At 41.7% G+C, this 25,346-nt stretch overlaps 1 protein-coding gene across 6 annotated transcripts in view; it reads left to right on the top strand.

Annotated features, from left to right (window-relative positions):
- The window catches only part of RAF1 (Raf-1 proto-oncogene, serine/threonine kinase), a 250,516-nt gene that overhangs the window by 53,507 nt on the left and 171,663 nt on the right, over window positions 1-25,346 (top strand). The window lies entirely within an intron of this gene.

The raw sequence follows: 25,346 nt of genomic DNA, 5'->3' as shown, positions 1-25,346 counted from the left end.
GTCCCATTCAAACTCTCCTCCCACTTCCCCCCCCCCCCCCCCCCCCCCCCGAAAAAAAGCAAAAAAAACCCCCTCAAAGAATAAAGCAAATGTCCAGTGAGGATTTGTTAAGGGGGGTTACAAGGGGCTACTTCTGGGAGCTGTGACCCATGGTGCACTTCTTGGATTACTTTGGCAGGGTGAGGATTGTTGTCATGCTCCAGTAGCCCTGAATCCACACCAGAATTTGTTGCTCCAAAGGAAGAGAGTTTGAGTGGTGTATAACTTGAGGGGTATTGAAAAAGCAGAAAGCATAGCACTATGAATTATATACAAGACCTTTAAGGAGAAGCACCTGAAATAGTGCTGGGAAGCTCATACCTATTCTGTCGAACAGTCTTGGCACTTAAGAAAATAGTTGAGAAGGCTTAAAAAAAAGAAAAAGAGACTTTCCTATATTTAATAAAACACTTGCAAGGATCTTTCAGGAAAATTGAGCTCCAATCTGCAAGACAGAGCCTTATTAAGAATTGCCTTTGCCTCTTCTGAGACAGCTTTGAGCCATCAGGAAACATTCTAATTTTACATGACAAAAACGTCTACATTTTGATGCCGAAAAAAAGCTTCAAAAGCCGGTCCCTATCTGGGTCCAAAACCAGGGATATTATATTTGCAGTTTAGCTAAAACAGAATTTAAAGTCTCTAGGAAAGTAACTAAAACAAGGTTAGCTTTCAGAGGAGCTGAATCTTCCTTTTTTCTTAGACTAGTTCCCCTAGGTGGAGGCAAATAATAAGCCCATGCTGTTGGCAGAAGAGATTTAGGAGAAACATGCAAAAATTCAGTCAGATACTTTTGATACATTTCCTTAACTGATATCAGAGTCTGCAGATGCACAATATATCATCCACAGCACTTTACTGCTTCTTAACTACTATTCCAGGCTAACTAATGATCATCCGGGAACCAATATCAACATCTCTCCCGTGTCTGCACTCCCTGCCACGAGAGACAAGTCACGAACGACATCAGTAGGCAACGACTCTTGCTGAAACATGGAAGCTTGCAGTGCTGCTGGGTCCAAAGGAGTTCTCACTGCAGAATTTAGAGATGCATTCAAAGCCAAGGTATTCAAGGGCACATCTCTTACCCCTCAAGGATTGTTAAACTGAAGAGCTGGAAGACACAGAAAGGAGTCTATAGGACAGTGATAGTAAGAGAAGTCATAGCTCTTCCTCACCATCTATATTGAAGGTAAAAAAGGAAAAACCAGCAGGATATAAGAGAAAACTGTCGAGTGGAGTCAGAGCTTCCAAATGGTGCATGCTGTTAAGCTGCCATCTTGAAAGTCTGTTTATGCCTCTTTCTGAGGGTAACTGTTAAGATCAAGAATGTTTGTAGAATAGAGACACTGCAGTAGTATTGTCAGAGAGTTTTTGTATTGGCCTCTATTAGGGTCATGGAGCAGTATGTTTTGTAGTTGTTCTTAAGTTTGTCAGATTAGAAAATCAGCCATATATCTGCCCAAAGAAAACAAATTGTAATCTAAGAGTTAATTTTATCTGTGACTTGGGGCTTGACTTGTGCAAAAAGAAGTTTTGTTCATTCAGATAATGAATTGAGTGGGGGTTGCACGTTTTTGCAAGCTGTTTTCGGATAGGCCTAACTGGAGTTTAGAGGGAAGGTGGTGTGAGGCAAATGCAGAAAGAATTAAGGAAAGAAATTTTGATTTTATAGGTGCAACATCTGCTTAATGGATCATTTTTGTGTATTGTATTTTTTCCCCCTCAGCATATATCATTTTTCTTCTTACTGTACCCATTAGAGTTTGACATAACATTTTGGGCAAACATAGGCAGGATTCATCAAACTATCACATGCAAAAGGAAGAGGGGCGTGTTTTATGGTAATAGCGCATTTTGCGATAAATAGGCTATCTTAGCACTTCGCATAGGTATTACCACACAGTGCGATAACTTTTTCACACTTTGCAGTGTCACAATTGTTGCAATTCCTACCTACAACCACTGGGGGGGGGGGGGGGAAGAGAGATGGACTCTACCTGGGAACATCAAGCTAGGTTGAGAGAACATTGTACAAATCTCATCCTTGGGTCAGTTTCCTCATGCCAAAGGACACCAAATCTTCACAAGAATGTACTGTTCTGTTCATATGTCTCACTCTATATGTCAAAGTGGCCCATAACCCCCTACACTAATATCTAAACTTCACCTCGAGTAACTACCTATAGAGGTATAAATACTTAACTACTATAAGGGCCTTATAGCTAGTCTCTCACTCTCTCTCGCTCCTCAAAATGCTTCTTGCGAAAAGATCACAAAGTGCAATACAGCCATAGCTCACAGCTTTACGCAAATGAAAAAGGTGTAGTTATTTCCGGCATTAAAACTGTGCAATTTGGCTTCACAAACTGCAAAACCAGCCCACTTGGACAGAAATCCCACCCCAAACTCCTCCCCTTTTTCCAAAGTAACACCGTACCATGCGTTATGGTGCTTTTCGCATGCGTTGGGGAGTGGAAGACTGTACCTGGGAATCTAATTGGGTCTTTTGCATGGCAAAGCACAGCAATCCTACTGAGCCACTGGGCTGGTCCCATCAATAGCTTTGTTCAAGCTGTACAGAACTGCCTATCTTTGAGAAAGCTAAGATCAATATTATATGAAACAATAGCCATTTATTGTTTAAGTGGGGTAGTTTAACATGCAACGGCAATATATCTGTAATTCTAATGAACTCAGACCCTGTTTAAATGATCAGTAGCTTTAGAGTATGATACATTGCCGTGAAATGTTACTTAGTATTTGAGTTGAAAGGGTTAAAACAGTTTTGTGGATTGAGCACTAGCCAATAACTGGGCAAAGATGCTGGTAACGTCCTATGAAATGTTTTCAGGTTTCTCTTCAACAAATTATGTTTCCCAGGAATTAAGAAATAACCCCTGGAACATTTCCAAAGTGCATGTGCACACACAACAAGGTTGATGGGAATTACTGAGCAGAACTGGCAAATGCAAAACTGTCATCTGGTCAAGAAATGTCACATCCTGGGTCCTGTTCTTTTATATTTTTAAACATTTTACTCTTGAGTGTTCCCTTCTTTTCTATGCATGAAATGTTGGAAGTTTCTCATAAAGACTGTAGGAATTTTTATAAGCCTCAGGAGCAAGATGTTTTTTGGTATTTTATTTGAATTTTTTAAAAAATAGAAAAGGTATTTAAGTTAAGTCGGCACTGGAAAATTGCTGTTAAGTTTTTAAATAGTTAGGATAATTGATTATTTCTAAGGGTGGCGAACTCCTTCTGGGTGTACTGTGCACTGCCACAGAGAAGAACCTGGGTTCATTTCTTTGCTTAAATCTTCTGCTTCCTGGGGTTGCCGCAGAGGCAGAATTCACAGCCCCTGTGGGTGGGAGGGCATCGTCATTGTGAGGTGGTTGATCCCTAGTGGCTGCCCTTAGGACCTGGTGCATGGACCTCAGCTGAGGATTGCCACTGAGATGACTGGATGGAAAACTAAGTTGGAAAGGGGAGAGAAAATAGGGCTAAAATACCATGGTGCCAAACTCTAGCCCTGGTTCTGATTTGAGTTGAAAGTCCAAAGGAGCAAGAGGAAACTGGGTCAAAAAATCAAATGAGAACAGCCTTCTAATAGTGCCTGCTGGCAGAGTCTGAGCCACCAGGCAGTAGAGAGATGGAGATGCTGCCGTGGCCTGGTGGAAGTTGGGAGGTGAGCATAGATGGGACTGAAAGCTGGGTTTAGGGAGGAATATGGATAAAGAAATCTGGAAGGATCAGGAAGTGGAAGTGGTTTGGAGAAGGGAAGCATAGAGCAGCTAAATCTTTCCTACCCCTCCCCCCTCCAAAAAAAAAAAAAAAGCAAAAACTCAAAGAATAGAGCAAATGTAACCCCCCTTCTAAATCCTCACTGGACAAGAGGGTACTCCTGGTATCTGTGACCCATGGTGTAACTCTTGGATTACTTTGGCAGGGTGAGGATTGTTGTCACGCTCCAGTAGCCCTGAATCCACACCAGAATTTATTGTTCCAAAGGAAGCGAGTTTGAATGGTGTGCAACTTGGGGGATATTGATAAACCTAACACTGCCCGTGCCCTCCCTCTTTTCTTGTGATATCTGTACAGCACGTTTACAAAGTTACATACACAGATCAGAGAAATGCAGAGGACCTCTCTGGACTCTAGTAGCTACCCCTTCAGGCTACTCCAGGGACCTGTTCTTGGCGTCTTGGATTTCCCTTAGTATCTGACTCTTCTTGAATCCATACTCTGTGATTGTTCTCCTTTCCTGACTATGCTGGGGGAAGCACTTTTCTCTCCTTTCTTCTTCTCCTTGGACTGGAATAGCTGAAAAAGTACTGAGTAAAGTACACAGAACCAGATACTTAATGCTTCTTTTTCTCTTCTACACCAACAAAACTGTAGAGCATCCTGGATGACCCTTCCTCTTGGTCTCTTTAAGTTTCCTCATAGAACCAGGGTGCAACCCAGAACAGCACAGGCCAGAGCAGAGATAATCGCTGCCTTGTGGACCTCTTCTCTGACCTCTTCCCTAGAACATTCCGAGATCCTATTTTATGTTTTGTTATTCCTCTCCTTCCAAGACCATATCCAGTGGAGTGTGGCCAAAGCACCTTACTCTCGTTCTCTCTTAACATGTGCCTCTGCTGGAGAAATAGTGTCCATGGTAAGGAACCATTGGGTCTCTAATGTCAATAAAAAGGCAAAAATAAAGTGAAGATCAGAATGCATTTTAAAAGGAAACAAGGTATTTTTGACTGCTGCCCAATTTTTCTAAATATTTTTTTCACATCTGAATTTTTTTCATATCTAAACATTACAGAATAGCTAAGCTATAGTGTTTGCTTTTTGAATGTAACATTTTACATTTGGAGCTATGTATTGAAAGAGACTTTCTTGCAGGACTGTGGTCTGAAACTTGAAATTGACTTTCAATGACACACACGCAAGTGTTCTAAGCATTTCAGTGCTACAGGACATTTCCTAATGAAGAAGAAAGTAACTGCTGGTTATCCTGATGCCCTCCTTTTCAATGTCTGTATGTACAAGAATGTATCTCTTTATTTTTTTCCTCCTTATGTGTATTTCTGCATATCTGTTTATTTCAGCCTTTCTCTGTCATTGAGAGGGAATGTGTATGTTGTGGTTAGAATAATGTACTGGGGGGGTTCAAGTCTTAGGTAAGGTCACTTCGTCTGCCATTGCTTCAGTTACCCCTGATGGGGGGGGGGGGGGGGGAGGGACTTCTGATAGCTTTCTGTAATTTGTAATAAACTTCCCTGGTTCGGGGCACCATATAAAATGCCAAAATAAACTAAATCACTAATGCGGGCACGGTATCTTTCAACTGCCCCTGAATTGTGATTTGATTTATAAGAGCTTGAACAGGATCTAGATTAAAAAAAAAAAAAAAGACTCTAGATCCCTCCCCTCCCCCTGTGCAGTACTTGCAGGGCTTCCTTACCACAAGAAATGAAAATACCTTTTCTACAAAAGCAGAGTTTCTGTCCGCATAATAAAACAGATTATAAGCAAAGAAAATGGATTTTGTTATTCAGCGGGTTCCTTGTCTGTACAATTCAAATCCAAGTCTTAGGAGCTCATGATTGGTAGGGTTCGCAAGTACAGCACAGGCTATAATACTGTGTAGTATTTTAAGGAAATGGAAGAGTTTGAATGCTGTATATAATATGTTTGTGCTTCGCAAATGAATTCATACATTCATTGGGAGTCAATTGCCTTTTTGTAAACGGTTATGGACTGGCCAGCTGGTAGCTCTGGAAAATGCCAGAAGAGTTGGCTTTCTTAGGGGCCTGATAGGCCGGTCCTCGCACACCTGACAGTCTGACAGTCCTCTTCATGCATGAATCTTTCACGCCCCAGCAGCGCCTTGCAGTTGAGAACAGGCAAATCTTATAAGCCACAGGCTCCAAGAGGTGTGAGTAAAAATGTCAGGGCTGAATTTTAGTCTCTGTCTACCCTTCTCAATGATTTTGCTGTGTTTTTACTAAACATAAAAGTAAGAAGGAAGGTTTGATTTTTGCTCATGTTATTTTAGTGCTGTTTCTCTTGAAATAATGTGCTTTTAGAAATTTGAAGAGGTAAATCCAAGCAACAGATTATATCTACTGGGAATTCTCCTCACCGAAAAGCTTATTCAGTTTCTTGTACAGAGAAAAACACATTCTTTACATACTTCTTGTAATGAGTCCTCACATGGTGCTGCTCTTCTCTAGAGTAAACTATTACTGGACTGTTAAAAAAAAAAAAAAAAAAAAAAAAAGTTTGAATAATGCAACTGATGTTCTTGTGTAACCACAAGACAAGAGTTGCCAGAGGGGGTAAAAACAATAAAAGATGTTAGAAAAACTGAGGTAAAGAGAGATTAGCTGCTGAATTTTGTTTTCTAAAGGAAGAGAATTCTAGATCCAAGCTGGTAGACTAGGAACCCCTGAGTAGTAGGAGAAAAGGAGGGAAGCGTGCGGTTGATGTACTAACCCACAGGGCAGGTCATGGAGCTAGGCCGTCAACATGCACGGTTTTTCTGATGTTAATGGGCCATCTGCATGAGATGCAAGTCGGGTGCAGATCACATTTTTTTTCTATTTAAAGTTCATATGAAATGGCTGACTTATCACAAAAAAACTAAACTCCATCTCCCTGAGGTGTAGTATTTGACAGGAAAATGCAGATTTGTGCATTGTTAGGTATGATTAATTTAGCTAGCAAACATTGATAATGAACTGCTTTGCATAATTATTCAGCTCATTATCTATTTTGCATAGCAAGCGCAGGCAAGTTTGCAAATGCTAAATTTCAGCAATATGTTGCGAATTTGGCCCTACTTCAATGCTACCGTCTCTAGTCTGAAATACTTGACCAGACTTTTTTTTTTTTTTAAATAGTAAAGCTGAACTAACCTTCTTGGGAATTTAGATTGTATTTTTTCCCTTTCTTTTTTTTTTTTTTTTTTTTACATCACTACTCTCCATTTCTCCTTTTGTCATGCCCATCTCCTCTCTGGTGTCTTGCTCCTTGTCATGGCATTTTGTGTTAGTGGCATGGATGGTGCATGGAGCATTTCATAATTCAGTCACAAGTTGGCAGTTCCTGTCTTTCAAACTGTGACAAATAGGAACAGAAACTTTGCAGCCAGGCCCTGGAGCTCATGCTGTAGTGTTGCAGTGCTGCCGCACTGTGGCTTCAGATTTGTGTCTGTCTGTCTGTCTGGAACTAGTGGGGCCCGAGTGTGCCACAGAAGTAGTGCATTCATGCCCATGGAGGAAAGGAAGAACTTGTTGCTTTGACTGGGGTGATCCCTTGCAGCCAACAAGCTGCATCAAAGGTGCACCTTGGGAGGAAAACTGAATGCAAAATACAATCAGAAATCACAATGAATGCATTCAGTGTGATATTGTGGTACCCTGGGGGGAGACAAATCTTGCAGCACTTCGGCTGGTGTGTGTCCACCACGTTATTCAGGAATACCATCTTGTGGAAGAGAGAGTGAAGATGGATTAAAAGGAAAAAATTGAATAAAAAGAAATGCCTTGTCAGATTAAAAGTCAGCAAAAAATAGAGATGTAACCCCCTCTTGGTTTTGAGGTCTCTAATATAGGGGTCACAGCAGATGTCCCTGGAGCCACCGTCTTAAGAATTGCTCTTATCTTTCTCTCGCACTCTCCACACACTGCCGTAAGCCACCAAGGAGACAAGCCTCCAGGGCCCTAAGCTCCTGGGGGGTAGGTACCTCATATGGCATCTCACTACCAAATAGTCTCTCAGTTAAGCAGGCTGGATCTTGAGGTGTAAAAGAGCAGACAGAAGCTTGGCCTGGTCAACAAAAATAATTTTACTGTAACTTAAGAATAAAGTCCCAGCAAAATCATCAAAAAAAATAAAATAAACCGGATGGAAACTCCAAGCACTACAGTCTCTATCCAAATCAGCCTCAGAATCAGTGTCCTAATGGCCAAATCTCTCCCCAGTGATGGGAAAAGAAAAATCTTCTCTCCAAATGTAAGGCAGGGAGTTGCTGGTGGAAAACAAACTCCCTCATTCAAAACAAGATGTCAACGAAACTTCTGCAAAAACTAAGGTGGTCTTCTCCTTATAGGTCACTACAGTTCCCACTTTTGTTGGTCGCAGGGCGAAGTAGCACTTGGGCAATTGTAGACCCCACCTTGACTTGACAGCAGGACAAACAGCACCCAATCCTGTCCCCTCAGGCAGGGGAGATCCATCCTGAACTGGGACAAGGTAAAAAAAAATCAAACCTGCTCTCTCAAAAGTCAAACTCCTCAGAACTCTCCTGGTGAATCCCCCACTGGTGCAGACTGGGGGGGCCTACTGGGATCCACACTGAACAGCAGCTTCCATTTCCAACCACACCTTCCTCCTGCTCAGCCCAGCTTATAAAGGGGAGCTCAGCCAATCCCCAAATAAGGGGGAGTGGCCAAACAACTGGGGAGGATCTAAAAATGCAAAAACCTCTCCTAGCGGTTGGAAAGAAGGCAAAAAACATCTAATAAGGGGCAAAGCCCTCCTTCCAGTGATAAAAATATTTTTTATTTCCATGCAGTGAAAATATGAAGTTAAAACATACATTTGAAGTAATCTACTAGAAATTGATCTTGATTAGTTAAATATATTCTGCTTCTTATACATGAGTTTTTTTTCCACTACTACAGATTCTGAAGCTTTTGTGTTTAAAGCAAAACCAGTAAGGTATATGCTGATCCTCTCCTGCAAACTGGTCAGGATTTATAGTATGCCAAACTTTTATTATATATGACAGGGGTGGCGGCCAACTCTTGTCCTCGAGAGCCACAAACAGGCCTGGTTTTCAGGATACCCACAATGAATGTGCATGGGAGAGATTTGCATGCACTGCCTCCATGGTATTTTCCCATATTTGATTTGATTTCTGTTCGGCCTTTCAGCCACTTCACAGTGAATTACATTCAGGTAATACTGTAGGTATTTCCCTGTCCTCAGAGGGCTCCCAATCTAATCTGTACCTGAGGCAATGGAGGGTGAAGTAACTTGCCCGAGGTCACGAACCGGAGAATCCTAGCTTCCCCTGGTTCGTAGCCCAGTGTTCTAACCACTGGGCTGCTCCTCCATATCCTGAAAACCGGGTCGAGCTGGCCACCTCTGAGGTAAAATTTGTATTCAGCTCATATGAACAGGCTTCCCTGGTGGAGGGGGGCACAAAGTGGGGGTGACTGCCCTGGGCTTCTGTCCTCCTTCTCTTGCCATTTCCTCCTCCTATCAGCTGGCGAGCAGTGCTTCTTGACTACATCTGCTGCCACCTCTGCTGGCTTCGCTCAGAAGTCTGACCGCACAGGGCCAACGGGTCCCTCAAGACTAGGGGGTCGTACACAGTTTAAACTTCAGAGTGAAGCTGGTGGAGGATGGGTTAGAGAGGATGGTATTATGGTGACGGGGGGACGGGACTATACAATCTGATTTTCTCCTGGCCCTTTACTCATCTTGGGTCACCCCTGAATGTAAAAGTATGAATGCTAATTTGTTAACCTGAACTGCGTATAGACGTGTGGACTGAAATTAACAATCTATTATTAATATGGTACTGTTGCCGTTGTACACAGTTCTGTGTAAGATGAATCACATTCCTGCAGTGTCCCTGCCGTTGTTCAGTATTAAAACAATTTACTAGATCTGTGCACATATTAGTGTAAGGACCTGGGTTGAAGTGCACGAGAGCCATGCCTTAACATAGGGGTGGGCTCCTGTCACTTCCCCACTCATCCTGGGAGCCGCTTTTTACCTATGGACAAAAGGAGCAGCTAAATAGCAGAGGGTGTCATGGTGCAAAGCCTTTTAACATCATGCTCGTGCTAGCCTGTGCAGGCCAGGAGGACACTATGTCTTGCACTTGCATGGGCCTGTGCCGCTCTCCTGGCAGCTCGAGCAGACAAAGAGGAAAGCTTCAGCAGTGGGCCAGCGGCCATTGGGTGGACATAGGCTACAGCACAGAGGCAGGTTTAGTTGGAGGTTGGTAGGGCCTGACCCGAGAGGGAAGGGGGAGGACATTTGCTGGGGGGATGGGGAGGGGGGAGAGAGGGTGGCGGGTTAATATGTATAAAAAGTGGGCCCAGCTACACAAGTTTGCCCAGGGCAGAGGGTGAGCAGTCTTGCTCATCCTCTGCTTTGTCCTGCTTCCCTGCCCTACCTGCAGCTGTAACCTCTACCCGCGATGCTTCTTTGCCCTCTACCCACTTTCCTGTGACCACTGTCTCTTATCGGTCTGCCGCGACGGTTGCCAGAGAACTGCATCATCCGCATGCAAGACATTCTTCATGCTGGACAAAAAGTTCAGCAGTGCTTTTTGTATGAGTTTTTAGTGGCATGGTATTTTTTTTTTTTTTTTTTTCCTATAGAAATTCTTTTCTTTTTTGGAAGCTGTAGGGAATTTTGATCCTGGGGCAAGAAATGAATCTATTTCAAAACTGCAAAAAAGCTGACTTGTAGTATTTTGTTTCTATGGGGGTTTTTTTTGCCCTGCTTCTAGGCCAACTTAATTCTGGCCTTGAGGGCACTGTTATGTGACAGCTTGTGAATATGTAAGTTTATCTTTTGCATTGTATCAAATAATCAGAATAGATGTTACAATGAATTACAGTGTAGAGCTATATGAATTTTTAAAATATCAGTTCAGATTGATTCTTTTTTTTTTTTTTCAGTCAGTCAAGAGAATTGTAGAAAAGTACGATTTGAACACTTGCTTCTTTTATAGTTCTGCCTCTACTTTGAGATCCAGCTGTTTAGACAGCCATAACCTTTCTGTCTGGCTTCTTCTAGTATCGCAGCACAGTTGAGGTTCTGTTTCACCTAATCCTGTTCTGGGCTTCCACTGGGCTGGCTTGGTGGCGAGTGCTGCACCCTGCGGTTCAGGAGACTTCAGATTTGGCTTCTGGTGCTGGCTTTGCGCTGGCTGGGGATGCATCGGTCAAGGCCTTGCGGGGAGAGGAGGGGGAGATGCCCTAGCCAATGGAGACACTTAGTGGCCAGACTCTGTGTCCCATGTTTTCTCATTTTGGCTGCTGGCCAAGGACGCTTGATGCAGTGGCTGGGCTAAGTTTGAGGGGAGACAAGCTCCGGTTAGTCGCCACTAACATGGTCCAACAATGGACAATTCTGATTGAGCTGGAAGCTGAAACTATGGGGCCAGACTCTTCTCCAGTAAACAAATTGTATCTTGTTAGTGTGGATAGTACTGTGTGCTAATATTCTGTGTACATCAATGTAAAATTCCATTGGGGGGGAAATTGTATGTTAAGCTGAGCTGTTGCTTTAAGCAAATGAGTTGATGCAAAGTTCAGCTGTGTACTACATTTCTGTTCTGTACACCTATCTGTCAGGTCTATCCAGTAAAGTGCGGCCGCGTTTACCCCGCTCCTAACCCGCATTCTACTCACTTTCCGGCCGCGTTAGCCCTTCCTGCGATATCTAATCCCCTTTAACCTACTCCTACCGGTCTCCGGGGCAGCCCCAGTCCTCTCCCCTCCTCCCGAAGCAAAAAAAAAAAAAAAGCGAAAAAAACGTTGCAGCCCCCTCCGATGTCCGGAGGGGGCTGCAAAAAGTAAGTCGCTTCGCCGCTTCGTACTGCCAGCCCCTTCTTCCCTTCTACCGGAGCAAGGCTGCTTTTCGTGCCCTGCTTCGGGAGGAGGGAAGAAGAAGCGGCGAAGCAACTTACTTTTTGCAGCCCCCATCGGGCCTCTCCTGCCTCCCGCTGCGCGACTTACTTTTTTTTTGCAGCCCTCCGGCCATCAGCAGATGGACGCCTGCACGGGGGAAAGCGGCCCCTGTGCGTGCAATTGGCCGCTCAAGACGTGACGTCACATGCCGCGATGGGGGCTGCAAAAAGTAAGTTGCTTCGCCGCTTCACACTGTCAGTGTCTCTTCTTCCCTCCTCCCGAAGCAGGGCGCGAAAAGCAGCCTTGCTCCGGGAGGAGAGAAGAAGAGACACTGACAGTGTGAAGCGGCGAAGCAACTTACTTTTTGCAGGCGTCCATCTTCGCGAGCAGCTGGAGGCAGGAGAGGTCGTCCGATGTCCGGAGGGGGTGCAAAAAGTAAGTCGCTTCGTACTGCCAGTCCCTTCTCCCCTCCTCCCGGAGCAAGGCTGCTTTTCGCGCCCTGCTTCGGGAGGAGGGGAGGGGGGACTGGCAGTCCCGACTTCCTGGTATCTGTCATTTCAAATGACATTTGAAATGACAGATACCAGCGTGGCGTGAAGCGTTAGGCCCGCGCACCCAGGATACTGTATAGGCGCGCTATCCAGTAAAATGGGTTGCGTGGGCCTAACGCTTCACGGACCCTTCTTAGACGCGGTTTACATTTGCATGAAATTATAGTTCAGGATCGAGCGGTAGGTGAGCTGCACTGTGCGTGCGGCAACTGCGGGTGCGCCGGGCACTAACGCAGCTCTTCCTACCGCTTGGTACTGGATAGACCTGTGTGTTTGTTAAAGTCACCTTCTTGGCAAAAAATGCAGAGTTAAGTTGACGGCAAGAAGACTGTTTGATGGTAAATGGAACTTGTTCTGAAGAGAGATGTGTTAAGCAGAGGGTCACAAGGACTGGTGTTGGGACCAGTTCTGTTCAATATCTTTGTAGTGACATTGCAGAAGGGCTAGAAGGTAAAGTTTGTCTATTTGCAGATGACACTAAGAACTGCAACAGAGTGGACATGCCGGAAGGAGTAGAGCGAACGAGATGCGAGTTAAGGAAGCTTGAACAGTGGTCGACGATATGGCACCTGGGATTCAGTGCCAAGTAGTGCAGAATCCTGCATCAGGGAGGCGGGAATCCAAAAGAGCTGTATGTGATTGGGGGGGGGGGGGAAGGTTGTGTATGGACCTTTTCTGCTGTCATTTCTATGTTTCTATGTAAGCTGTAATTGCAGACTTTACACTGATTACATTAGGACACAACAAAATGGATTTGATTTAATTTTGTTTTAGCTTATTGCATTTTTAATATGCCACTTTCCATATCGCAAATCAAAGTGGAATTCTTTTCTTTTAATAATTATGAAATTGTTTAAATTTGACAATGTATATAAAAATAGTTTTAACATAAAACTAACATACCATCTATGAAAAAGGTGAATTTTGGTGATCAGATGCAAATGTTAGCTATTTTGGCCTCTGCAACTTCCGGTAACCATGCAACATGAGTTTGTCCAGACAGTTATTGTGACTTAATAAGCAAGTATTCCTCCTTAAACATATTAGCATTCATGACTGTAATTACTTTTTAACTGTACATTGCTTTGATTTGTGTAAGAAATGCGATACATCAAAAACAAAAAACTAAGCTAAACAGGGAACTAAAGCATGAGCCTTGATGGTGTTTAGAAATGGTGATAGTGTATGTGTAAGAAGAATAAAGAATCATAATTTAAGTTTAAAAAAAAAATAGGGTGACTAAAAGGATTTTTAGTGAAGTTGTGGTTTAATTTTCAAAGAACATGGTTTGTGTGATGTGTGGAGAAAACCCAGGGCAATATGTTTATAGATCATCCCACACTATCTCATCTGGGGCACACAGCACTGTCTATTGAAATTGGTTCTTGAAAGCCTTGGGACAATGGCATCATTCATTTGGAGGTACACACAGAAGAGTAGCAGTAATTTCTGCCTTTTGAAGTAGAGGCAATTTCTTTTAAATATGCTAACTGCATGGCACTATTTCTTACTCAAATATTTACATTAAACAGTGAACCTCTAGAGGGAAATCCAAGGTCTCGTTGGAGCAAGGACAGACTGCGTTTATTTGTCTGTCGTAGCCGATAAAATAACTACAGTTTTCCATGGCTACTCCCTGTTGAAATACATATTGTGTGCAGTGCTAACCGATATAAGGATTAGGTAGGTCAATGGAAAAGCTAATGCATATTTTCTCATTAATCGGAATTCAAGCTATGCGATATCTTCCTTGTGGAGCAGGTATTGTCAGTACAGTGTTGGTGTGCGAGTTTGTTTATTTTGCTTTTCCTTGCTTCCATTAGGTACAGTGATTAAATCCACTGAATCGTGGCTCAGTAGCGCAGCCACATCATTGTGCTCCTTAGCGTCTGTCTGAGACATGTACAATGCCAGTCGAAGGACTTTGCTTCATAGTAAAGTCTGGGAGAACATACAGTAGAAAACTGTATGACTTAGCCTTTGGGAACAATGGAAAGTTGTGCCCATCAAAGTAAAATTTAGGGGTCATTTATCAAGCCACAATATTTTATTGCGGAAGGGGCAAAATGTGTGTGTGTGTGGGGGGGGGGGCGTTCCTGTGATATTTTGCTCCTTCCCCAACAAAATATCGCTGAAGTTTTGCAGTGATATTTTTTAACGTGCGATTAAACAGTATTGCTGCAGCCTGGCAAATAGCGTGCGATGGTGGCCCGTCACCCAGGGTTGCCAACAACCTGAAGGTCCAGGTGGCTAAAAGAAATGATCCTCTCTCCTCCCACTGCCTTTTGAGAGAGCGCAGGCCCAAAAACCTTAAATTGAAGAATAAAAGATTGCTCAGTGAGACCCCACCCCCTACTCTAATACCTCCCGTTCGATGCAGAATGACCCTCTCCTTCCCCCAGACTCCCTCTTAGAAAAGACAACACCTCCCCAGTATCAGCCCCCACTTCCCAACAAAAGCCATAATCCCTGGGGTCTACTGGAACCCCTCCCCTCCTTTTATCTTTTTAGACCCACATCGCATCAAAAGGTGGCAAGGGGATGGGTGGGAGTTGCTTAAAACCCTCTAAGTGGTTTCTTCCCAGACGGGGAGTAGTTATTTTTGGGCTGCTGGCCCTTTAAAAGGCATTCTAGGGACCTTGGGATGCACATTAGCGTCCTGAGGCCTCGGGGAAAAAATTAATTACATGTCCTCCAAATGCGATAGAATAACACAGCATTTTATTTTTCACGCCAGCCGCGTTATTGAGTTGATTGAGGATGACTAGAAATTAGCTGCTTTGCATGCATTAGTTTAATTTTATACTTACCAGATTCCTGTGGCCTGGTTTGGCCTCTGTGGAAACAGGATGCTGGGCTTGATGGACCCTTGGTCTGACCCAGCATGGCAATTTCCTATATTCTTATGTTCAAAGCAGCTATAGCAGAGGAAATCTTTTAAAATAATGTGCAATATGGCGATAGCATGCGTTAAAAGCTACTTATCGTGTGCTATCGCCATATCGCAGCTTAGTAAATGTTCCCTTTTATTGGCTATTGCAGAACAAAGTTAAAAATTGAACTATATTCTTTGTTTTCATGTCACATTCATTCACAAATATGATTTCTTCTGGAGTAAGAATTCAGTTCTTACTATTTAATGTGTGAAAAGTAAATAGCATAGTTGCTGGTTCAGTGGAACTCCCACGGTTTGATCTAACTTCTGCTCTCCGGGTTGGCTGGGGATACTGCAGAGGCAGCATTCAGAGCCCCTGGGGAAAGGCAGTCATGGTCATTGCTCAAGGGTGACACCTAGTGGTTGGATTCAGGGCCTGTGATAGCAGGGTTCTGGGAGGAACCCTAGCACATTGCTTCTGGCCTAGGTCTGTCACTGTAATGATCAGACCAGAAAATTGGTGGGCATGGGGGATATAAAATAGGGGGGAAAGTCCCCACATTGTTGCTTATGGTGCCTGATACCAGACCTGTTTCCAGTTTGTGCTGGAAGCCTAAAGAAGCAAGAGGAAAGTGCCAGGTCAAAAACAATCATAACTTAGCTCCAGTCAGCCTGATTTTAGTAGGTAGATAACACCCATGAAGGACACGGAAATAGAAACAAAAAATACTTTTCAGTAGCTTCGTAATTTGACAACGATTTGTACGATTTTTTTTCTTTCAATTGGTTGTTGATATTTGGTAGTTTTATTTTACTTTTGCAACCTGTCTGTCAATAGAGTGCGGGAAATAAATCTTGTAAATAACTGCTGAAGAGCAAGTGGACCATTTAATGTTGGTCTCTGCAAGCATTTGATTTCTTAGGTGATCGCTGACATCTGGAGAACCTTGCAACATTTACACTACTGTTGCCACCTCATCCTGTTATCTGGAGATGGTGGCTGTAAGGGTCAAGACGTGTGAACTGTTATAGAGATTCATAAACATTTTTATTGGAGACTTACTTTAGAGCCTTAGCAAAAACCATAGAAACCACTAAAGGACCTAAAAATGTAAATAAAGCTGATACCCCGCACAGCCTTGATTCTGTGAACGTGCATGCTGTAGGTATAAAAACATCCTTGCAGACTGCTGCTTTTGTCTTGCTTTTACCCTACATGGCTTTTTTTTTTTTTTATTATTAAATCTAAGCTGACAAATTTTTGTTCCTGCTAACCTTCACGGGGTCTCCCCACAACATACACACACTCTCTGCCTGCCTGGTGCTGCTCCACTCATCTTGCCCTTTGAACTGCAAAGGGGGCCTTGTAGTATTGCTCGACATGTTGGTCCTGCATGGTTCAAAGCTCCAGATGGCTGGAGTGCTGCCAAGTGGCTAGAAGAGAAACTGAAGCTCGCCACATCAGGCCTGGGCTCAGGACTGATCCTTAGTACACTCCATTTACCACTGTTGTCTATCCCTCATCCAGTTTCTAACCCTGCTTACCACCTTAGGGACCCACTCCTGGTCTGCTCCTTTTTTTATGAATCTCCTATGCATACAAGCCTTACTTGTAGGCAAATACAACGGTGCCTGCCCCAGCCAAATTCTTTGGTCACCTGGTCAAATAAATTGATTGGATTTGATGCAGTTTCTCTCCGGTAAAGAAAATTCTTCTTTACACTCTTCTTCGATTTCCTGCACTCAGCCTGGTCCCCTGCGATTGACAAGAATCCTTAAGGGTAATAGTTATTGCATTCCTTAGTTGATTAGAGATAGTGAAACTGATCTGAAATAAGAGAGCAGCTTTCTAACTTGAGGTTTCAGTCTTGCAATTTCTGCAACTTGGACGGTGCTTTTATGCAGTGCTAAAGCTGTTTTTTGATTCAGTGTTATTCGAGAATTCAGTGTATATATAATCATTCTCTACAAATTTATGTAAAAATAAAGGTCAACAAACAAGTATATTCATGAGTTTATGAAAAAGGAAATCACAGGCAACTTGTTTGACATTTCATTCCTTTTATTAACATGTCAACCACTCTATACTTGATAAAAATGTATGAATTGCTCAAAATGAAGTATTTTTGAAAAAGTTGTCTGTGTTCTATTGAATATTTATGTATTATTTGTGATAGAATTAATCTAGTCTGCCTTTTCTCCATGATTAGGTCAGATTGAGTATTTACAAAGAAATGCTAACTTTCTTTGTATCTGAATAGGTGCCTCTTAGATGGTAAACAGAGTAAGAGTTGGCATCGGGTGCCCAGGACTTACAGTAATACATTGCAGAACAAGGGCTATTTTAACTACCTCCTTATTCTCATTTCTGTGCTTGGGGATAAATACAGACTGTAAGTTTCAGGTATGGGCTAGAAAGCTTGTGTGAGATTCTGACTTGTCATTACACGAGAAGAATTTTCAAAGCGAATTCAGCACAAAAGAACAACATGGCTTTTTGTGCTGTGAAATCCTGCCTGGGGCTTTGGGTCACTAACATGGGCCCTGCTGGGCTCAGAAATACAATTAAGGCTATTCTCTCTGGTAAGTCTGTATGCCTCTTCACAGTTAAGTTTTCATCTGTGCTCACTGGCAGTTCCAAAATATTTTTTTCTCTACACAATAGACACTCTGGTAGGGCTGACAGTAGTGCAGATCAAAAATGTATATTTATATAATCATTTATCTTCATTTTTACACTTCTCTGCAGTAATTGTTCCTTTTCTTAATAGAGCTTTGTTTTTCTTTTCTTTTTTTAATGGAAAGAAATGTGGGAACTCTAAGCCATAGTAAATGCTAGACAAAGTGATTTATTTTAATCTGCATCAAAAGCATCTACTAGAGTAAGACTTTGATACATAAAGCAATCTATGCAGAACAAGTAGACTGGATGAATGCAGTTATACGCATACACATCCCTCAACGAAATCTGCGTTCAGCGGGTAAAGGACTTCTTACAATTCCTTCTGTTGCCACTGCTAAACTTACCTCTGTCAGGGAAAGAGCTGTTTCATTAGCCGGTCCAGGTCTCTGGAATCTATTACCCGTAGAATTAAGGCTCCAGAGAGATTTAAAAGAATTTAAGAAATCACTAAAAACGTGAATGTATGTACAAGCATTCCAAGTAGAAGTCAACCAGTAATCTTCAATGTTTTCATATGTTGATGCTTTTGGTTAATTATTATATGTTATTAGGCAAGTTTTAATGTGATTATTTACTTTTTATGTTTTATTTCATGATTTGTATTTTTTATATTAATTTAAGAATCAGTCTGATGTATAGTTACTTGTTTGGATTGGTTTAAAAATGTTTTATTGTATTTTATAATTTTTAATTACGAAACATTGTAAACCGGTGTGAAGGTATATACCAACATCGGAATAGAAAAATAAATAAATAGTGTTACTTTTTGCTTAACAGTGTAAGGCAGATGACATTATATTCAGCTCTAAGCCTTTTTTGTTAGACTGAATTGGCCATAAACTGTTTCTGCTGTTTTGCACCATACTAGTTAATCTACAACGTAGATGTCTGCCTAGGGATAGTTTCTCCAAATGGGGTTTCTTTTGCACATATGACAGGAGTCAATCTCATTCTTAAGCCAGGTTATGTAGGGTACAGTCTCAATCTCAGATTTCAGGTTGGTACTTCTAATACTTGCATTGTGCCAAAGAGCACTCCCTTCTGAAGTTAATAGGGTTTAACGTATATAAACAAATCAAGGAATGCTTGAAAGTTATTTTAATCAGGCCTGTGGTGTCCAAAACAGTTGGGACTATTGCTGTATCTCCCTGTCACATTTTCTTGAACTCTGACATTCTTTTCTCTCTTCATACATAGTACAGAATAGGGATGTGCATTCATTTATTTATTTATTTAGGGTTTTTATATACTGACATTCTCGATATATACATATCAAATCAAGTCGGTTTCCATATAACAAAACTGTCGCCGGTAAGGCGTTACATTAAACATGGTAAAGGTAAAGGGAGTACATTAAACAATAGACAAAGTATTGAACAGAGAACGTGCAGCATAACATTAAACAATCAACAAATTATTGAACAAAAGAACTTAGATCAATAAATATTAAATATTAAACGTAAAAAAGATATATAAAATAAAATTTTTCATGTTTCCATTAGTTTCTTTTGTTTGGATGCCTATCACATATCTAACAAGTAGACGAATATACTCACGACAAATGGTGTGCGCCTAAGGGACACACTTTAGACGGACGTGCACACCATTTGTTTTGTGTGTACATTCATCCATTCGTTATATATGCGCTTATGCATGAAATGAATGGACATCCAAAAACGAACAAATGCACATCCCTAGAACACGCTTCTGGTTCTCACGCTTCTGTTAGGAATGGTATTCCTGTGTTTTTCTCTTTTGCCACTATACCAACTTTTGATACTATAAAAAAAAAAAAGTTATTTTATTGGTTGAAAAAGAATGTCCCAGATCACAACTTCCTCATTATCTGCAATTCTGTTAGGGTTATCATCCCAGTTTATAACCTTGGTTCTATGGGAAGACTCTGATTAGATCATACTGATGTCTCTGTGTGTTGTGTGCCTTTTTTTTTTTTTTTTTTTTTGTGTGTTTTTCTCCCACATCCTCAAATTACATGGAAATGGTTAGGTGTTTGTTTTCCAAATTTTGAGAAGTTGTAGGCATGTGGAAGGAGGTTGGACTTTCATTTTTTGAGGTTGTAGAGTGAATAGCAGAGGTGTATTTTTAGCCAACAAATCCATGCAGAGCACTTTGTGCAGTTGCTCTGGTGTCTTGCTGCTGTGCAATCAAAATGGAGAAGTAGAGGCTATCTAGAATGTTGAACCGCCTATTTGTATTCTGGTGTGGTGATATTATAGCCTTTATACAGTTTCCCGTGGATAAACTGTACTACTTTATTGTACCTTTCTGCATGCAGGCCATTTGATGTGAACACTTTTACATCCAAAAATCACAAAAATTACCAAGGTGAAACAGATAACGTTTTCACCTTTGGTTTGTGTTAGGGTATCTTTATAAGGAGACCATCATATAGTAGGGTATATTAATTTGCTAAACGATAGTTCCGCAAATAAAATGCTGAAACATTCAGCACTGTTGATTTACCCATTTTTTCCATATTCATGGGTCTCCAAGATGCACAAAAGCTTTATAATTTTTTATGTATATATGAGAAAAATACTTTTTTTTTTAAAAACTTTTTTTTCTTTTCTAATAAAGTCCAAACAGAAATCAAGAATAGTGAACATCTGTTGGCGTTTTGCAAGATAAGTGACTGCTTTTCTATTTGGACTTTATTAGAAAAGTAAAAAAGTATTTTTCACATATATACATAAAAAATTATAGAGCTTTTGGGGACCTTTGAGACCCATGAATATGGAAAAAACAATGCTGAATGTTTCAGCGTTTTTTTTGTAGAACTATCGTTTAGCGAATCAATATACCCTACTATATGACGGTCTCCTTATAAAGCTATCTCTTACACCTTTGATTTTTTTGTTAGGAACATTTTGCATCCAGCAACGACATGTGTAACTGCCTGCGGTTCTGTACTATAGAAACTGTATTTTTCTGTTTTGCTGGGTTTTTTTCTATACTTTGATGTAAATCATCTTGTCCTGTGCTTTAGTTATCCCTTTCTCATCTATAAATTGATGTTCACCTCTTTTTAATCATTCCTGTGCTGTTTTTGATCTATATGTGGATATTGAAGTAACCTTTTCAATCTTCTGCTTTTTTGTGCATTTGCTGCTTAGTTTTTCCTTCTTTGCTCGTTCAACTCTGTTTTTCACTTGTTTTGCAAATTCTGTTGCTTCTCTCCCTGCCACTTATAGTATTCTTCCTTCCACTCCCTGGAAGAGAGCACTTTCCTGATTGTATATGAAAGCATGGGGAAAAGATATCTGTACTTTATCTCCTCATTATACCATTTTAACTTAGATAATTTGGAGATCAACCCTTTGGAAATTACTGCCCGCTTGCAGTTTTTCAAATTCTATCAGTTGTCTGGTCCCCAGTTCGTAAATTACTTTCTTATGAAAGTCCACTCATGCACTAACATTTTCCTTGAATACTGCTGAAAATTTTGGATTATTCCATATCCATGTTTAAAGGGGATGGGATTTGGACACGCTTAGCACCAATTAGAATCAATTTCTAGGTCCCGATCATCTGTAGATTGCCTGGGTGTGTTAACTTTGTCTCTTCCTTGATAGCCAAGCCCCAAGAAATGCCTTTCCCCTGTCCCCCACCTCTATACTCCCTTTCTAGAATAGACCCTTTTTTTCCTTGGCTTGATATCCTTCTATCCCTTTCAGTTGGGATGCCAGATGATAATCTTTCAAATTAGATAGAGCTGGTCCATACTTTTCTTTCAAAGGTAGACACCAAGCCACTCTAGGCCTTTTTCCTAGCCATATAGCCTTTCAGCTATGGGCTTCAAGCAGATTATCAACAAGCCCACCCACAAAGCTGGCCACACCCTGGACCTTATTTTCATAAACTCTGGCCTCACTCACTCATCCCACCCCAAATGCACTCCGGTCCCCTGGTCGGACCACTCCTTAATCTCCGCCACCTTCATAAGAACATAAGAACATAAGAAAATGCCATACTGGGTCAGACCAAGGGTCCATCAAGCCCAGCATCCTGTTTCCAACAGTGGCCAATCCAGGCCATAAGAACCTGGCAAGTACCCAAAAACTAAGTCTATTTCATGTAACCATTACTAATGGCGGTGGCTATTCTCTAAGTGAACTTAATAGCAGGTAATGGACTTCTCCTCCAAGAACTTATCCAATCCTTTTTTAAACACAGCTATACTAACTGCACTAACCACATTCTCTGGCAACAAATTCCAGAGTTTAATTGTGCGTTGAGTAAAAAAGAACTTTCTCTGATTAGTTTTAAATGTGCCCCATGCTAACTTCATGGAGTGCCTCCTAGTCTTTCTACTATCCGAAAGAGTAAATAACCGATTCACATCTACCCGTTCTAGACCTCTCATGATTTTAAACACCTCTATCATATCCCCCCTCAGTCGTCTCTTCTCCAAGCTGAAAAGTCCTAACCTCTTTAGTCTTTCCTCATAGGGGAGTTGTTCCATTCCCCTTATCATTTTGGTAGCCCTTCTCTGTACCTTCTCCATCGCAATTATATCTTTTTTGAGATGCGGCGACCAGAATTGTACACAGTATTCAAGGTGCGGTCTCACCATGGAGCGATACAGAGGCATTATGACATTTTCCGTTTTATTCACCATTCCTTTTCTAATAATTCCCAACATTCTGTTTGCTTTTTTGACTGCCACAGCACACTGCACCGACGATTTCAATGTGTTATCCACTATGACACCTAGATTTCTTTCTTGGGTTGTAGCACCTAATATGGAACCCAACATTGTGTAATTATAGCATGGGTTATTTTTCCCTATATGCATCACCTTGCACTTATCCACATTAAATTTCATCTGCCATTTGGATGCCCAATTTTCCAGTCTCACAAGGTCTTCCTGCAATTTATCACAATCTGCTTGTGATTTAACTACTCTGAACAATTTTGTGTCATTTGCAAATTTGATTATCTCACTCGTCGTATTTCTTTCCAGATCATTTATAAATATATTGAACAGTAAGGGTCCCAATACAGATCCCTGAGGCACTCCACTGTCCACTCCCTTCCACTGAGAAAATTGTCCATTTAATCCTACTCTCTGTTTTCTGTCTTTTAGCCAGTTTGCAATCCACGAAAGGACATCGCCACCTATCCCATGACTTTTTACTTTTCCTAGAAGCCTCTCATGAGGAACTTTGTCAAACGCCTTCTGAAAATCCAAGTATACTATATCTACCGGTTCACCTTTATCCACATGTTTATTAACTCCTTCAAAAAAGTGAAGCAGGTTTGTGAGGCAAGACTTGCCCTGGGTAAAGCCATGCTGACTTTGTTCCATTAAACCATGTCTTTCTATATGTTCTGTGATTTTGATGTTTAGAACACTTTCCACTATTTTTCCTGGCACTGAAGTCAGGCTAACCGGTCTGTAGTTTCCCGGATCGCCCCTGGAGCCCTTTTTAAATTTTGGGGTTACATTTGCTATCCTCCAGTCTTCAGGTACAATGGATGATTTTAATGATAAGTTACAAATTTTTACTAATAGGTCTGAAATTTCATTTTTTAGTTCCTTCAGAACTCTGGGGTGTATACCATCCAGTCTAGGTGATTTACTACTCTTCAGTTTGTCAATCAGGCCTACCACATCTTCTAGGTTCACTGTGATTTGATTCAGTCCATCTGAATCATTACCCATGAAAACCTTCTCCATTACGGGTACCTCCCCAACATCCTCTTCAGTTAACACCGAAGCAAAGAAATCACAATGACAGAAACCCCCAATACTCACTCCCTTCAATCCTCGTTTCTCTATAGGAGATCATGCTCTTCCAATGTCCTCAGCAATCACCTGGCCAAAGAACTTCCTCACATAGACCTCTCAAACCCCAACTCAGCTCTACTATCCTGTAGCAACATCACAGAGACAGTAGCAAATAAATTATGCCCACTATCAACTAAAAAAATCAATCCCACCTCTCAAAGGAGACAACCGTGGTTCACCAATAAACTCCGAAAACTTAAAACAAAGCCTCAGACAGAAAGAAAACAAATGGCGCAAAGCCTCATGCCCCAGCACACTATCCACTTACAAATCTGCCCTCCACCTCTACAGGAATTCCACCTTGCGGTCAAAAAGGGATTTCTATGCTCTAAGGATTCACAACCTCGTTTTCGATGCTAAAGCACTATTCTCCTACGTATCCAAGCTAACACAAACTAGCGCACCATCTATTCCTAATGACCAAGCACAATCCAAAGTCGACGAACTGGCATTCTTCTTCCAAAGCAAAATCTCCAACCTCTTAACTCTCCTGCCCCCTAGCCCCACCTCCTCTCCTTTATTTGGGAGATGGTAGGAGCTAGTAATCTCCCTTGAATCGTTTGAGCCCATTATCGCCCTGGAGATTCAAACTCTATTAAAGAAAATGAAACCACCTACCCATCCCTACGACCAAATCCCAACAAAACTACTCCTTCTAGTACCTGACACCATTTCCAAACCTCTGGCTGATATCATAAACTGCTAGTTATCACAAGGAATCTTCCCAGATACCCTAAAACTCGCCTCTCTTAAACCTCTTCTAAAAAACCCGAACTTGGATCCAAAGGAACCCAATAACTACCGCCCTATCTCAAATCTACCTTTTGTAGCCAAGATTATAGAAAAACTAGTCAACTCTCAACTCTCAGATTATCTCAAAGATCACAAAATTCTGCACCCAACCCAATACGGGTTCCGTAAGGCACTAAGCACCGAAACCCTACTCATCATCTCTCTGACTGATCACCTCATCATGGGTTTGGACAAAAGACAATCCTTTTTACTAATCCTCCTTGATCTCTCGGCAGCTTTCGACACCATAAACCACTCAATCCACCTCAACAGACTATCTGACATCGGAATTACAGGAACTGCCTTTACTTAGTTCAAATCTTTCCTCAGTAACAGAGGCTATAAAGTCAGAATCAACAATAAAGAGTCCCCTCGCTTCAATTCATCACTAGGAGTTCCTCAGGGTTCCTCCCTGTCCTCCACTCTCTTCAACATATACCTCCTTCCCCTGTGCCAGCTGCTAACTAACCTTAAACTAAAACACTTCCTATACGCCGACGACGTGCAAATCTTGATCCCCATTACAGAATCCATTACAAAAACACTCAAGCACTGGGAAAATTGTCTCAGAGATCAACCTCTCTAACCTAAACCTGATACTCAATTCAGCTAAGACTGAACTCCTCCTCATTTCACTGGACGACAGTGATACTCCTCAAAGGTCACTCACCAATACCTTTGTCACCTAAGCAAGAGACCTGGGAGTATTAATTGACAACAGTCTGAATTTAAAAACATTAGTCAACCACACAACCAAGGACTGCTTCTATAAACTGCAGATACTAAAAAGAATTAAATCACTTCTTCACTTTCAAGACTTCAGAACTGTCCTCCAAGCCGTAATATTATCCAAGATAGACTATTGCAACTCCATTTTGCTAGGTCTCCCCACCTCTTCAGATGCTTCAAAACGCGGCGGCCAGAATCCTGACAA

Source organism: Rhinatrema bivittatum, chromosome 4 (assembly GCF_901001135.1).
Source record: "Rhinatrema bivittatum chromosome 4, aRhiBiv1.1, whole genome shotgun sequence".
Classification (NCBI taxonomy): Eukaryota; Metazoa; Chordata; class Amphibia; order Gymnophiona; family Rhinatrematidae; genus Rhinatrema; species Rhinatrema bivittatum.
This window is presented reverse-complemented; position numbering and strand designations above follow the sequence as displayed.